This window comes from Mirounga leonina, unplaced genomic scaffold, assembly GCF_011800145.1.
Source record: "Mirounga leonina isolate KUSES-001 unplaced genomic scaffold, KU_Mleo_1.0 Mir_129, whole genome shotgun sequence".
NCBI classification, from domain to species: Eukaryota; Metazoa; Chordata; class Mammalia; order Carnivora; family Phocidae; genus Mirounga; species Mirounga leonina.
Window position 1 is genome coordinate 63,273,509 of NW_023270323.1, and position 16,946 is coordinate 63,290,454.

Below are 16,946 nucleotides of genomic sequence, written 5' to 3' on the forward strand. Positions count from 1 at the left end.
AGCACCTGGTAACTTAGGCCCTGTGAGGTACATAAGAGGGAGCGCCACCTCTAGAACTTCTTTCATTAAGGAAAACACCCTGGCACAGCTCTCCTAAAGTATTGCAAGATGCCACCCTCTGTAAGACAGCTCTGAACACAATTTGATTAGCAATCACCTTAACCTTCCTGAGAAATCTATCAGAAACAGCAAGGGATTCCCCTGTCTCTGTGCCTTTCACTCAAAACACCTGTCGGCATCTCCAGATGTGTTCTTCGCCTCCACTGCCACAGCCCTGACACAGCTCATGGTCGAGATAAACAGGACAAATCGATCAACTGTTCTCAGGCAGTCCCTTCATAAAAAACAACTAGACTCAATTATTCAATCTTAACTGGGAACCCTATGGCCTATTAGTCATTCAGGAGGCCATGGTGGAGGCACTGTCAACCTAAGTCCCCCAGCTGATACAGGTCACCCTTGGTGGTGGAAGGGTATAATTGTAAACAACATTGTTGGGAGGGTACCATGGATGTTCCCAGTACTGTACTTCTTGAATGGAAACTAAGCATCAACTTGCCTCCCTCCCCAAAACATGGTAACTTGCACCACGGCAAGTTGAATCTGCAGGTATGGAAGATTGCAGGGGAGTTACTGTGGGTACATACGAGGCAGTGTGGGCAAAAGGGGTGCAAGCACTGAAGGGGAGCTAGTTTCCCGTAACTAGACCATTTTGGGATAGATTACTTTTGTGTAAAAAGAATGAAACCTCATTCTGCAGTCATATTGGAGGACTAGGGAAATAACACATTATGTAAGGCGGAACAGTTAGAGTACTTCCAAGATGGGAGGACTAAATATGCTGATTGTGAGTATTCTGTAACTAGAGGCATTCAAGTGTGGAATACATGGTTATTTAGTAAAAGTATTTTAGAAGAAATTCAAATGTTGGCTGCAAGACTGGACTAGATTATATGATACTTCTTTTCTCTCTTTTTTCTCTATGGGGGGAAAAATACCCCAGCACAGAAATGAACACAAAAATCTTAGACTACAAAGATTCAAAACTCCTGAGTGTGTCATCAGTGTAAATAACCTCTCTGAATGATACCACCCTGCTCATTCACCTCAGATTCTTGGAGTAATAAGGCATCTCAGAAATCACCAGCCCCTCTTATGGATTTTACAGGTAAATAAAATGATACTCGGTAGACATAAATGGCTTTCTCAAAATTTCACAAATTTGTGACATAATAAAATTAGGAACTGAGCATCATGACTCTCCATCAGCCTTTTTCCTTTGGGGGTCCTTATCTAAACCACAGAATTCAAAAACATCATTTGAATGACTGTTTCCTAGGTTTTCCCAAAGATGGTGCATGGCACATTTTAGATGCGTAGGAGAGAAGGCAGGTTCATACATACTTGGATACCTAGAGTGCTGGATGTTTTTCTCTGCTGGAGCTCTAGCTGAGATGGCTGTCCTGGGCAGCATGCTGCATCTCTCCTCCTACCCAAATCACACATTTTGTCAATATAAAGGATTGCTTTCCCCTCCGAATTATCAGGTGGTCCACAATACAGTGAGCAACAGCTAGGATACACAGTCCATCTGTAGCCTTTGGGTTCTTTGGTAGAAACTGAATGAAGCATGCCTTGAGAATTTGCTGTAAATTAAGTTAGCCAGTGAGCAAACAACCTTACATCACCAGGCCTCACGCTATCTCTGAAAAACACCATTTCTATCCTCAATATACTGTTTGCTGAGCAAAATGCCCAGTTGAGCCACTATGGCATTCAGTGCTGATTAAGTCCTTATTCTTTAAAAAGAAGCACATTTCCTGAGCACTTCTGGGGGAAGTGGGGAGGCCGGGGGCCAAGGCACAATCTGTGCTGCACTCTGTTCTCTTTGTCTCTAAATTAAAACAGGCTGCTAAGGTGTGCAAGTGTGTGAATTATTATTTTTCTAACATTAAACACTTGATTTAAAGCATATTCCCTTTGAAGGAAGGTATACTTTGGGAATTATTTGAAGTCTCTAAGTGGTTAGAAACTGGGTTTAGCCAGATTTCTAGCTGTAAGCAAAAGTCAGCCTCTGATAAGAAGCTGTTGTACTTTATTGATGCAAAGGAGGTAAGTACCCTCTTGGGGGTTTCTCAGTTCAAGAGCATCCTAGTTGTTATTTGCAAACTGCAGTGTGCAATTCTGAATGTTTTCAGATACATTGGCCCCATATAACAGAGTTCTCGTCAGAGGAAGCTTCCAAGTACCTGGGCGAAGTTTTAACGACATATCGGTTGTAACATGGGTTTTGTGAGGCAGGAAAGCATCCCTCCATTACCTATTCATATGCAATATTGAATTATAAAATAAAGCACAGAACTGAAATAGATAGACTTTCCAACAGACAAACATGCAGCCACATTACAAAGTCTATTTCATATAGGGGATCCTGCGCTGAATCATTTAGCTATTTAGGAATGCGTTTTGCAGCGAACTCATCCTGGCAGGCCCAACGGGATGCAGTTCCTCTTAAAATAAATATGGAGTCATCAAACAGGCATCACTGTGACAATTAACTGCTGGGCTTGAAGGAACTTTTGCTTGGCTTTTCAAAGCAGACAGAACAAAAAGAGAGACTCCATGAGTCACAAGCATAATCTACATATGGGAACAATCTTTTGCAAAAATCAATCTTGAACAAATACACTACATTAGTTCTCATTGTGGCTCAGTACAGTTAAGAAATAACTGGATTTTCCAGGGAACTTGAAACTTACTACATCATCATAATAATTTTAAAAAGGAGACAGTGGGATAGAGACATTTCTAAATATATTACATAGACCTCAGTTTCCTTAAATAGAGGTTGGGTGATAATTCAATTTTCTAAGTTCTTTAGTTGACTTGAAGTCATTGATTTGGGAAGGTCTTGCAATAGTTACAGGGAAGGATGGTAAAAGTCTAGACCAGGGTGGCAGAAGCAATGGAGAAGAGGGGACGGGTTTGAGATATATTTTGGAGGTAGAATTGACAGAACTTGGTGACTGATTGAATGCGGCAGGTAGGCCAAGGATGAAGACAGATATGATTTCCTGTTCTGGCACAATTAACTGGGAAGATGGCGGGGGCTATACATGGTGATGTCATGCATGGAAGGAAGAACAAGTTGTAGAGGAAAATATCCAGCATTTAATAAGATCAACAACCTAAAACTTAATAGAACTTAGAAATAAAGGACAAAGACCCCAGAACCAGGAAAGTATTGACTACAAAACTCAAGACAGGAGCTACACACCGACTTTGGTCAAGTTCTCCCTCAGAGCATACTGACTCTTAATTGGACCTCGGTTGTAGACCATGAGATTACCTGGTGCCATGGTTTTGGCAGGTTGGCAACAGTACAGGAAAGAAGTCTTCATGATGCAGACACACAGCAAAAAGCAGTGGCTTAGAGCCTGAATAGAAAACTGATGTATTACAACATGAAGCAATAGGTAGTGTTCCTAAGAAAGTCCCCTGGACTGGATGAGGATTAAGGGAGCTACCATCTACCTATAAGGCTCATGGTTCATTATTTCTGTTTAACAATCCATGCAATCCTCTGTGGTCAGTAGATTATCAGCATTTTACAGATGAGCCAAGGGATACTTGGAGAGCTCATGTCACTCGTCCCTAAGTTGTGATTTTGAGGAATGTGTGCCTAGCCACAAAAACTAGTTCTCTTTTCCTTTAAGCTCCACACTTAGGCCAATGAACGGAATTTAAGGATGAAATAGCTATCAGCTCTGCTGAAAACAAAAACTCTTCTGAACAATGATAGCTGTACATTTTAAATTCTTGGCATTATGAAGTAGTGAGCTCCCTGTCACCTGAATGGTTCCAGAACAAGTAATTGCACATGTCCATTGCTTTAAAATGGGATTGCCACCCTGGATGGAAGAGAAGGTAACTAAATTCCTTTTGATAGGAACATTCTATGATTTTAGAAATCAAGGTTCAAAGGAAATTGTGGATAGAATAGTGCTTCAGATACTGTAAAGTGATATGCAAAAGTCAGCATTTTTGTTATTTGTGCCAATATGGGCACATCAACAACCCCTATTCTACAATGGGCTGAATAATATGATACTTAAGTATTATAATTAGACAAGCCTACACTGCCCTGCCACCCTTATGTGCCTCATCCTTTCTCTCTGATTCCACCTAGATTGAAATGCATGTCACTGAAGTCATTTCTTTGAATGACTAACAAAATTAGGCATTTCCTCCAGAAGGCCACTATTGAAATAGACACATATGCCTAGGGATGAGGATTGGAGGAGTTCAAAGGGCCTCTCTCACTCTTTTGAATGATCATAGTCACTTAGATAGAACTGTTTAACTGACTAGCTAGTAGTTCCTTTGGGAGGTAGAGACACATGGACAAATCATCTTTGATTGGGAGTGATGGGAAAATGTGGCAGGAAGACTCTTGGATTATTAATTTATGTTTTCTCTCTGTCTTTCCCATGTCCTTTGCCCCATTCAAGCAGGCAATAGGCTCAGACCAAGAAAGATTTATGACAAGACTTTCTGGCTTTTATAGTCAAAAACCTAAGCTCATTAATAGTAGGGCTTGAAGTAAGAGGGATACCCAACAACTAAAAGAGATTTCCCTGGCTGAGAGATAGTTGGTAGAGAAAAAAAAAGTCACATAGTTCTGCATGCTGAGGATACCTGCACGCTACTTCCTTGAAACACCAGATGAGGGAGCAAAAATTCCATGGACACATAGTGTCCCAGGGAGGCTAGATGCTAGGACCCAGGGCTTACAACCTTGCCAAACATTTCTTCAATTCACTGTGGACTACAGAGGCTAAGCCCATACACTTCTTCACAGAACCAGGGCATTGGTACTTTATAATGACCCCAGGACCTTAGCACAACCTCAGGGAAGCAGTGAAGGGAAGCCCCAAAATATGCAGTTCAATTTTCCATAAGCCAAAAAGGTGAGAACTCAAAGTTGGAAATTTAGTTGTTCTTAAGTCAAAAGATATGAAAAAAAAAAATTGTTCTTCTGAATAAGAATGAAGATGGAAATGGAGATTCACATCCACTCCAAAATCTAAAGCCATAAGGGACAGACAGAGAAACTTCAGGGAGAGTCAAAATGGAAGAAAGGGCAAACTCTGGCAAGAAAATCCAACAGGAGCCAGGAATTCCTGAAAGGATATAAAACCATGGGTGACAAGCCCTAGATAATGAATACCCTGGCTTCAAAAGGAAGCTAAGTGCTGCTGTGAAGGGGATAAAGCCCTCAAAGGAAGAGGGTATCCTACATCTATTATACCAACCTCACATATTTCCTGAACAACAGCCTAACCTATAGATTCAAATTCTTATGTGTTTTCATGGCAATCCTAATTTTACCATCTCCCAAAAGTCCAAGTAGAGCCTAATTTAGTGTGACACTTTCATGTCCAAACTATTTTTACTCCTCAGAGTAAGCTGAGTCTGAACATCAAAACGAAATTTCAACTACATTTTTTTCCCCCTAAGCCCTTAAACTTTTGCTAGAAATGCCATGGCACTATGAAGTATATTCTGTTTTCTAGCAGAAATACTATAGTTCCCTCTATGGGTAATAGAACTTCACCTATAAAATAAACTCGAGCCGTTAGCCTCTTCTATGGGCAAGTGAAATCCTGGGTTTCCTTTTTGCATATCTGGAAACTGAATACATTTCTTTTCTTCCCCTTACCCTTTTGCAGTGGATAGTTCCCAAAGCCGTCATCAATTAACTTCCTCCCTGTATATGCAGCTGATCCTCTCATAAGAGGGGGAATCTAGTCCAATCATTCTCTTTGAATCTGGGCTGGCCTTGTGCAGAGGTGACACTGTGCCAGTTTCAGGTCTTACTTTGAAGAGCCCTGGCAGCTTCCACTTCTGTGCTCTCTAGGGAAGCCAGCCTTCATGCTAGAAAGAAGCTAGCTAGACTATTAAATGATGATATGCAATGTGGAGAGAGAGAGAGGAGGAAAGGAAAAAAGGTGAGGTGGGGGGACAGAGAAAGACCACATGGAGGTGTCAGACATGTGCATGAATTAATCTCAGACCTTCCAGCCCCATTGAGACCCAGCTGCATGCAGCCAAATGGGTGACCTGAGTGATGCCATTTGAGCAGAAGAACTAGCCAGCTGAGCCTTGCCTGATTTCTTAGCCATGAAAAACAATAAATTGTTATTATTTTAAGCCATTAAGTTTAGGGCTTTTTTGTTATGCAGCAGGAGAGGAATGAAACACAAGTCTAGACCTCATGGCATATTATTTCATGACAAATATTTCAATATTTGCTACCACTTCAACTCCCATGAAAGGCCTCAATGGAAAAGAGATTAAAAGATTTATTTTCTCCTTCTGGAGAAGGGCCACTGCAAATATATGTTCTCTGTCCTCAGCTAGATGGCAATTTCCCACAACAACTCTTCCATTTGTTCCTGGATCACTTTCCATTTCTCACAGTGGGCATTATGATATTTGTTATGCTTCCCCAGCCCTCCTGTTCCTTTTTCCACATCCCTCAAACCTAGGAAGACTTCATTTTCCACTTCAAATAATAAAGAGAAATGGGAATTCCCTCAATCTCACCAATGTTCCTGTTGGAAAGGGGACATCCTGTATCACTGGATTCAGGTTTCCAGAATTAACTGATTACTAGTATGAGAGAATGGACTGGACATGCTCACTTAAACCCCTTTCTCTCCTGATTGTCTTCAGAAAGTGCACACTGGCATCTACTCTGCCGTTCTTGGTTCTGCAGTAAGGGGTCATTCTGTGTGGAGAAGCTTGGAGATGTCCAGCTGTCCAGTCTATATGTCTGTTTAATTCAGGACTAGAGTATTTGCAAGTCTATGTGCCTATATCTCATTGTTACAGTCTCTAGTCAACCTATCTTTATAAAGCCCACATGTTGATTTTCATCTCTCTGCTTCACTGTGTTATTCCATTTGGTTCCAAATTCAGGGAACAAGAAGGGAGGGAGTTATATATTGATTCCCTAAACCTCAATGTTTCCTACATATCTATTTGTAAACATCACCTTCTTCTCCTCTCAACTCCAAAGAACAAGTAGTCCTTTTCCACTTTGGGGCTAAAGCCTCTACCAATGATCTCCATCCCAACTCTTATCATTTCCCATGCAGAATGGGCCCCTTACAGCAAGAACAGCCTGTTCTCTCTCTCCTTTATTTTCAAACTCTCCCTCAACACTAAATCTATCTGCCCATCAAGTTAACTTTTGTATGAGAAATTACCTTCTCTTCACCTTTTGGCCAAATTTAATCCCTGCCTTATTCCTATGCTTCCTTTCATAGCTTGTTTCTTGAAGACTCATCTGTAATTATAATCTACCCATCGAATCCCTTAGACTTCTCAGTACCCTGTAGTTTAGTTTCCATTCCCAAAGCTCCTCTGAAAAACTTTCTTAGTAATTTGGGCAAATCCCTGAACTCTCCATTCCTTATCTTCCATGGCCTCTCTACAGTGCCTAATCATGATGGCCATTCCTTCCTTTCTTGGCTTCCATGGCACCACTACCCCCTCTTTATCTTCCTGAATCTTTGACCATTTGTGCAATATCCCATTCACAGGGTAGTGTAGCATTTTCTCTGTCTGACAATTAAATAGTAACTTTCCCCAGAGCATGAACCTTGGCTCTCTTATCACTCTGCAGATTCTGGCAGGACCATGACACTAATTATCATGATTTAACTGTCATTAACTATCACTGCCCAAATCTCTATCACTATCCTCCTAGACTTCCATCTTAAGTTCCACCCACTTAGGGCGCCTGGGTGACTCAGATGGTTAAGCGTCTGCCTTCGGCTCAGGTCATGATCTCAGGGTCCTGGGATCGAGTCCTTCATCGGGTTCCCAGCTCAGTGCAGAGCCTGCTTCTCCCTCTCCCTCTGCCACTCCCTCTGCTTGTGCTCTTCTGTCTATCTCTCTGTCAAATAAATAAATAAAATCTTTTAAAAAAAAAGTTCCACCCACTTAGTTTACTTATTTTTAATTACCACATAACTCCTCTTGGGAGTTCTCTAGCACCACAAACTCAACATTTCTTTAGAAAACATTAATTCCCCAAGCCTGCTCATCTCTTAATTTTCCATTTACAGCTAATAGCATCACAATCCAGCTGGTCACTCAGAATAAACATGTCAGAATTATCTTAGACTCATCCTTGTTCTTTTTACCTCATATGCTGTCAGTCACTGAATCACTCAAGGTCCTCCTTTTAAATCTTTCATAGACATGGCTTCTCAGCTCTCTGATTCCATTGCCTTAAATAAAGCCAGTATTTTGCAAATGGTTTCTTAGCCTCTAGAGTCACCCTTCTCTCATCCATCCTGTTCTATCATTATATTTAAAAATTCAAATCTGATCATTTCTTCTTTGCTTAAAGTCCTTCAATATTCCTATTGTCTTCAGAATAAATCTGACCTCTTTTGCTTTGCAAATAAGATCCATCATTACCTGGCCGCTCTCTATCCTCCACCTATACAACCTCATTTTAAACCTCTCCCCTATAGGTTCCCAGTAATATGCTGAGGCAAACTGTTTGTACCCTCCTTCTCAGTATGTACACAAATTGGCTTGTTCTCTCACACATCTGTACCTTGACACATGTTGTTCTTTCTATCTGGAATGCCCTCCCTCACCTTTGATATTTCCTCTTGATATCCTGCCTGGTGAACTTTTTTTTTTTTTCTTTTTATTGTTTTAAGTAGGCTCCATGCCCAGTGTGGAGTCCAACATAGGGCATGAACTCATGACCTGAGCTGAAATCAAAAGAGTCTGATGCTTAACCAACTGAGCCACCGTGGTGAACCCCTGCCTGGTGAACTTCTAATCATGCTTCCAAATCCTACCATTTTTCTGAGCATTCCCTCAAGTTTGTCTCCACCCCCATTCTAACAGAGAAGGGAAACTTCTATTCCTGCTTTTAAAATAACTACAGACCTCCAGCAGTACACTGTATCATCTGTATTGTGTTTCATTACATTGTCTGTCTCCCTCCTTGAAGATAGGTTACTTCCATTTATTTAACAAATATGTTTATTTGTTGAGCCTACTTTTCTTAGGCACTTTTCTAGGCTAGGGAAATAAATCACCGAACAGGCAAAGATACCTTTATAATGGAGTTTATATTCCAGTGAAAGATGAAAAACAATAAACAATAAACATGATAAATAAGTAAGTTGTATAAAATGTTAGAAAGAATGGGGTAAAGGAAATCAACAATGCCAGGGTTATGGGAGGGAAGGAAGGTTGATTCCAGTTTAAACAGGGTGATCAGTGGTAATTGAGAAGGTGAGGTTTAAGCAGAGAGTCAATCATTCAGATATTGGGGAGGAAGCCAATCAAAACCACTAAGTTGGGAATTGGCCTGACTTGTGAGAAAGAGAGAAGGAAGAGGCAAACTCAGCAACTGAATGGAGGGCTGCATCATGGAGGACCTTATAGCCTCTCTATGAACTTTAGTTTGACTTGAAAGAAAGGAGAAGCCAAGGCAGGATGCTTTACGGGGGCGGCAGGATGTGTAAGCTGACCTATGTCCTAAAAAGATCTCTCTGGCTATGGTATTGGGAACAAACTGTAGGGATAAAGGTAGAATCAGGGAAACCAATTAGAAGACCATTGCAACAATCCAAGCAGGAGGAGTGAAAAGAAAGATGAAGGAAGTTAGGAAGAAAGGAAGGAAGGGAAGGAGGAAGGAAGAAAGGGAGGAAGGGAGGAAGGGAGGAAGGAAGAATGAAAGAATATGGGGTGGGTAGGCATGAAGAAGAAAGCAGAAAAGAGTGTAAACAGGAGAAACAATGAAATGCTGAAATGCGGGGGTGATGGGTGGGGAGGTGGTCTCCCTGTGCAGACTCTGAACCATTTGCTAACCCATCAGTATGGTATTCTATCAGCTTCAAACTCTGCAGTGTATAGTTTGCTCTTCTGTTTCTGGGGTTACTCTTCTGTTTCTTGCTTCCTTTTGATCAATCTCAGGGTATTTTCTGCTGGCTAAGCTACCTGCCTATCAGCATGTCTGCTTTTTGAACAATATCAGCCCTTGAAACAAGAGCCTAAAAGAACTTATGTTAAGTGTAATGGAAATCAGGCAACTGGCCTCAATATAGTGCTATGTTCTACTTCTCTCTTCTTTTTCTCTTTGCCTTGTTCTCTTGTGAATCTGTGTTTGGGGAAAAAAATCTATCTATATTTGCTTCAAAAAAATATTTGAGTTCTCTTAGCTTGTAGGATGCTGAGAAATGGAGTGATTCAGCAGGGACTCAAGGTGTGAAGGAAGATCTGGAAAAACAACAGAGTACAAATCTCATTTGAGAAACCAATGGGTCTCCTGCCTTGATAAAACTATCTTAATTGATATTATTTTTTTCAAATTATTGGAAATAATAGCCTTAAAATTGTACGTTGTTCTGTATTAATAACATTTCTATTTCCCACCTATGCTTTCTTATATGTCACCTCGATTTTTACTGTGGATTAGTAGTCTCTCCATGTTCCCATGGTTCTTTGCCTGATTCCCATTTTCTACCCTATCAGCCTTCATTACAATGTTGTTTTGCTCAGAAAAACTTTGCTAGAGTATTTAATAATTGTCCTTCCTATGCCAAAAGTTATTATACTGATCACTTTGAGAGATAATATTTACTTTTTGGTCTGCATCTACTTGTTCAGTGCATTCCTAATTGCAGTCACAGCAATTATCAGAGCTAATTCTTGAAAGTTGAGCCATCCCGGTCCTTGGCTCCTATCTATAGGTTTTCCTTCACTTTTACAAATAATGATTTATGCAAAGTCACCAAGACAGCTATTGCTTCAATGCAAGGTTTATTATCTCCAAGATGAACAGACAAGTCATTAAGTGCTCATGGAAGGATTAGTGTAGAGAAAGATCACCACATTGTGATTTGCTGGTTACATGGTTCAATACAATGATGGTTTAAGCAAGTAAAAGCCAATTTTAGCACTGCCATTATGGAGCTGTGTATGTCATCAATGGGCAGTTATAAAAGCTGTGACTGATAGGAATTTCCCTACCATAATAGTTCCTTCCATCACATACCCACTAAGTGAGTCACGTAGAAGAACTTCTAAGGAGTGTGATTGATTCCTTGGGTTTTAGTTTGATATATTTCTTTTTTTTTTTTTAAAGATTTTATTTATTTATTTGACAGAGACAGAGATAGCGAGAGCAGGAACACAAGCAGCAGGAGTGGGAGAGGGAGAGCAGGCTTCCCGCCGAGGAGGGAACTCGATGTGGGACTCAATCCCAGGACCCTGGGATCATGACCTGAGCCGAAGGCAGACGCTTAACGACTGAGCCACCCAGGTGCCCTATGATATATTTCTTATATGAGCCAAGGCTATCAAGTAATGAGATAGATTCCATGATAGCTTTGTGCAATTAGCCTCATTACTATATAGCCACATTTTATGTGTACCTCTCTTAGTGTATAGGGTATGTGTTTGTGGGTCTGTGGTTGTATCTGTTGTCCACACAGAGCAGGCCATTTTAGTTGTACACCTAATGTGCCATAGAGTGGGCAAAGCACATGGGTAATAATTTGTGAATGAATGAACAAATGGATGAATGCACCATCATCCTCAAAAATGTCTAACTGGCTTCCTTGTTTCCTTCCCCTACCCATCCACTTTAATTTATTTGAAACAGTGATGCAAGTTAGTTTTTTTCTTACCCAAAAGATTCAAATTCTCACCCCATTTTCTTCAGAATAAATCTGTGTCTTACTAGTGTGATGCTAGAGATCTTCTGTGGCCTGATGTCAACCCCTCTTGCCAGCCTGGCTTCCTACTTCCTCTCCCCACACCCCTCCACCTCAGTCAGGGCTCTCTCTCAGGCCAGATGGATCTCTACCTTTCTGTCTGTATTGACACTAGGATCACCCCTCTCCATCTTACCTTTGTCAGCCTTCCTAAAGTCCTAATGGCATATAGTAGGAATAACAACAACAACAACAACAAAAAGAGTAGTAGTTGTGGTAGTAGTAGTAGCAGTCATAGCAGCCGTCAGAGTCATAGTTGTAGTAGTAGTGCTCATAGTAGAGCAGTCGGAGTAGTAGTCATAGCACAGTCATACTCATGGTTGTAGTACAAGCAGTTGCCATCACCGTAGTCATAGTAGCAATAGCAGCAGTCATAATTGTAGTAGTAGTAGTACTCATGGCAGAGTAGTCGTCATAGTAGTAGTAGCAGTCACAGCAGCCATCATAGTGGTAGTATCAGTAGTTGCCATCTCTCTCATCACAGTAGTACTAGCAGCAGTCGTAGTAGTAGTAGTACTCATAGTAGAGTAGTCATAGAAGCAGTAATAGTCATAGTTTTACTAGTAGCACTCATTGTAGAGTAGTCGTAGTAGTAGTAGTTGTCTTAGCAGCAGTCATAGTTGTAGTAGTGGTATAGTAGACTGGTCATAGTAGTTGTAGTAGTAGTCATAACAGCCACTATAGTCATAGTTGTAGTAGCAGTAGTTGCCATCACTGCCGTCATACTAGTAATAGCAACAGTCACAGCTGTAGTAGTAGTACTCATAGTAGAGTAGTCGTCATGTAGTAGCAGTCATAGCAGCTGTCAGAGTCATAGTTGTAGTAGTAGTGCTCATGGTAGAGCAGTCGGAGTAGTAGTCATAGCACAGTCATACTCATGGTTGTAGTACAAGCAGTTGCCATCACCGTAGTCATAGTAGCAATAGCAGCAGTCATAATTGTAGTAGTAGTAGTACTCATGGCAGAGTAGTCGTCATAGTGGTAGTAGCAGTCACAGCAGCCACCACATTCATAGCTGTGGTAGCAGTAGTTGTTGTCATGGTAGTATTAGTTGTCACAGTGGCAGTCATAGTTGTAGTAATAGTGGTTGTCATAGTAATCATAGATGTCGTAGTCATGGTTGTAGTAGTAGTGGTACGTACTCATAGTAGTAGCAGAACTGGTATTTGTACAGTTGACATAGTTTAGTAAAGAACACAGGTCTGGGTTAGATGTCTGAGTTTTAATCAAACTTTTCACATTTCCTAAAATAAGGAAATCACTTAATCTCTCTGGACCTTGGTAGCCTTATCTTTAAAAGGAAATGCTGAATAAAATCAGCTCTGACTACAGAGCATTTACCCCATACCAGAAAGGATACTCAGCATTTTGCATGTCTTACTTAATTCTCTCCATGTCCTTTGAGGTAGGACCTATTATTTTCTTGACAGTTTACTGAAGAGGAAACTAAGCTCAGAGTTACTTCTCAGGGTAACTGACCCAAGTTATTTAACCAAATTCACACAGCATGGGAGGGGTTGGGCCGTAATTCAAATCCAAGCAGCCAGACTCCAGACCCTGGCTTACGACCGTTGTGAATTTACTCCTTTCCAAGAGCCACTAAAAATCTTGCCTCTTATACTGAGCTTTCCTTAACCATTAAAAACTTCAATATTCTATCACATTTATTATTAAGACGCTTGTTTGATAGTAACATTATTAAGTGTTCATTAGGTACTAAGCATCTAACAAAACGGCATTAATTCATTTAATTTTTGTAATTTGATATTTCACATCTCCTCTGTAATGTTGTTATTTAAATCATTTGTATGGCTTTGTTTCCCATATTCCTTTGTATGCCTAGTTTGTACACACAAAATATTCCTTAAACATAGTAAGTGCTTATCAGAAGCACTCCTATTGCTTGTTGTGGGTGATAATGGTGATGACATTGATCATAGATAAGTATATTATAAGCATATGTGATAACTTTAGTTTGAACATACATTATGTGAAGAAAGTCAGTGAATCTCTAGATTTTAGAAGGATAAAATGGAAACTATTTTGTTAGATGCATCCCACCAGACTAAGAATGGGGATCCTTGGGCTGAGACCCCTGCTTTGTCACAATGCTCTGTGTCATCTTGGGGTTGTCACTCGCTGCTATGTTTCTCACTTGAATTATCTATGAAAGTGTGTTAGCAAAATATTGGGCTAGTGGCCTCAGAGAGGTGACAAGACCCAAATAAGATAATGTAGGTAAAGCTGTTCCCTACATGTACACAACGAACTGCTGACATCAATGAGGATTATATCTCAAGTGATAGCTTCTTAATCCCAAATTGTGAACATCACTGTAGCATATATTTTCTTCCTAAAATGCATTCTACTATAAATTTGTAAGTTGCCTCTTTAAAGCCTTAGTTAAAATTACTGGGCGTGCAATAATAAAGGGAAAACAATAAGCTGCCTTGAGCTGTGATTCATGGATTGTTCATCAGATTCACTTGCCAACCTCACCACTTAAAAGTGTGAAGGTAAGTTTCATCAGCACCCCCAAAATAAAATGCACAATTTCATGCCCCTCCCTGGACCTGGGGAGTCAGGATATGAGTTTTTGTAAGATCCTCTGGTGATACGTGTTCACAGAAACTGTAAATCACCTGCCATAAGTGCTTCAATTACCCTACACATTTGTCTCAGTGACAGCTAATTTGAATTCACATTTTAACAAAATAAACTAATACCACATTCCAGGGATATCCAAGATCACACCCCCAACAGGTCAAAGTCACAGATTTTAAATCCCAGGAACCCAAAGGTTGCAGGTAATGGGCTACATACCTAAAATATGCTGTCACTACCAATAACTGGAGCTATGCAAGTATCCTCTCCACCAACTGATGTTGCTTTATTTGGGGGGGGGGGGGGGGGGGGGGGGGGGGGGGGGGAGGGGCGGCGGGGGCGGCAGGGGCGGCGGGGGCACCATTCTTAGATAAAAAGTTGCACTCTCCTTGGACTAACTCACCTACTGGCACCTAAAGGCATGGAAAGGAAAAGAAACAATTAGCTGATGAATGCAGGATGTATAGGAGGCCAATTTTCCCTTTGAAAAAAACTGTTTCCCAAATGAAGATCATGGCATATCTTGGTGAGTTACTGATCTACCATGTCCACAGGGGCTCAGCTCATGCACACTGATGGTCTTTGAGGATATTGTTCACACCTGTTGAATGTGGGTGAGCTAATGAAGCAAATCTTCGGTTCGTTAAATCATTCACAAACTTTTGGGGCATAATTATTGTCAACAGTCCCCTAATTCTCATATAATATTGGGGCATAAAGGCTCATTACCATTTTACCAAAGTAGAAATTTTATTACTTCAATATAGTCCACTGAGAAACAGAACAGGGACTGAAAAAATAATTTAAAATATTTTGCTTTATCTTCCATTCTCCAAATTTAATTATTTTTCAAAGGAATGTTTATATGAAGTCCCAATGGGTATTTAAGACTGGTCAAGTACAGAGGAGCAGTGAAATGGAATAGAGGCAATTATCCACATAATTTGGGAGAATTCGCTTCCACCTGAATTGTAAATTGAGATAATAATGGGAATAAGAGTTCCATGAGAACATGGATTTTTGTCCACATTTTTCATTAATCATATAATTTATATAATAAGCAATGATTTTGTTTTCTTGTGCCCCAAGCTCAAAAAGCTAGCACACAGTAGGTGGTCAGTAAAAATTCTCTGAATACATAAATTCCAAAATTCCTTCAATCTCTAATTTCTTGTGGGAAAACCTAATATCTGGAGATTTATCATAGCACCTCACAGAATTTTCATAAGCCAAAAATGCAGGCAACTAAATCATGTTTCTGTGTACTGACCATTTACACCAACTGCAAAATCTCGAGCAAGTTTTTTACCTTCTAACTTTCTAATCTTTAAAAAAGAGGGACAATACTGTTTTCTTTACAAGAATATAGAACTTCCATGTGATAACTTCAGTGAAAGCACTTAGGCTAGCACTCAAATATATCATTTATTATCATCGCTAATGTTAAAGTTATGTGTGTAAACACAACCGAGTAAATGTTACTACAAGTCAATGACTATTTGCCCCAAGTCTTAGAATATGGTGGAAGTTGGAAAGGATTAGAAGTGGAGAAAAGGCAGGGTAAAACATTCAAACCAGGCAAGGAGAAAGGATCCTACTAAAAGAGGTAAGATCTACCTCTCCACCTGAGAGTCAATTCATCCAGTCTTACAAGGAAGGTCAGTAAACTTCACATTTCTTAGCCATCCTGAAAGACTTGCTCTAATACTTTCTCCTTACCCACACTGCATAATTTTACTGCATTTTCTGCTGAATTTCATTTGTGGCATTTTGATACAGATTTAAGGGACAAATCAATCTCAGGAGAAGATCTTTATGAGACTAAACTTTTCCACAAAATTCTACAAAATGAAGGCTATTTATGGTTGAAGTAAAGATTACAGCTATGCCTACAGCTTAACTGTGTGCTCAATATTATTATAACCTGGGTGAAACTGGAGACTGTGTATAACCATCAGACTTTCAGCAAAATGTGAATTCATTCACTCATTGATTCATTCATTCATGCGTTCAACCAGAAAACCTTCATTAAGCATTTACTACATTCCTAACTCTGTGCTAAGTGCTGGGGATAGATACATTACTAAGACTTCCTCCTCTCTTCAAAAAGTTGGCAGGACAACGAACCCATTACAATACACAGTTATATTTCTTATACTGGAGGTAAGTGTAGGTGCCTGTGAAACACAAAGGGAGGTCCTTTAAACCAAAATGAATCTGATAATACTGGGAATATTGGTTTTGAGTGGTCTATTAAGAAGAACAATGTTAACAACTCAAGCCATCAAGAACAATTTGAGGAGATTTTGGTTTGAGAGTACCACAATGCCAGACAATGATGTGCAGAGGAAACCAAAAGGCAAGGAGGTGAATGCCCCCAGGTAAGTTAAAACAGTCCCATGTCCTCTATCCCCATCTCTTATTGCCATGCTCTAGGCTTCCCACAGAAGGGAAGTTAAAGTACTTAACCACTGGGGCCCCTGGGTGGTTAAGCAACTTACTCTTGGTTTCGGCTCAGGTCCT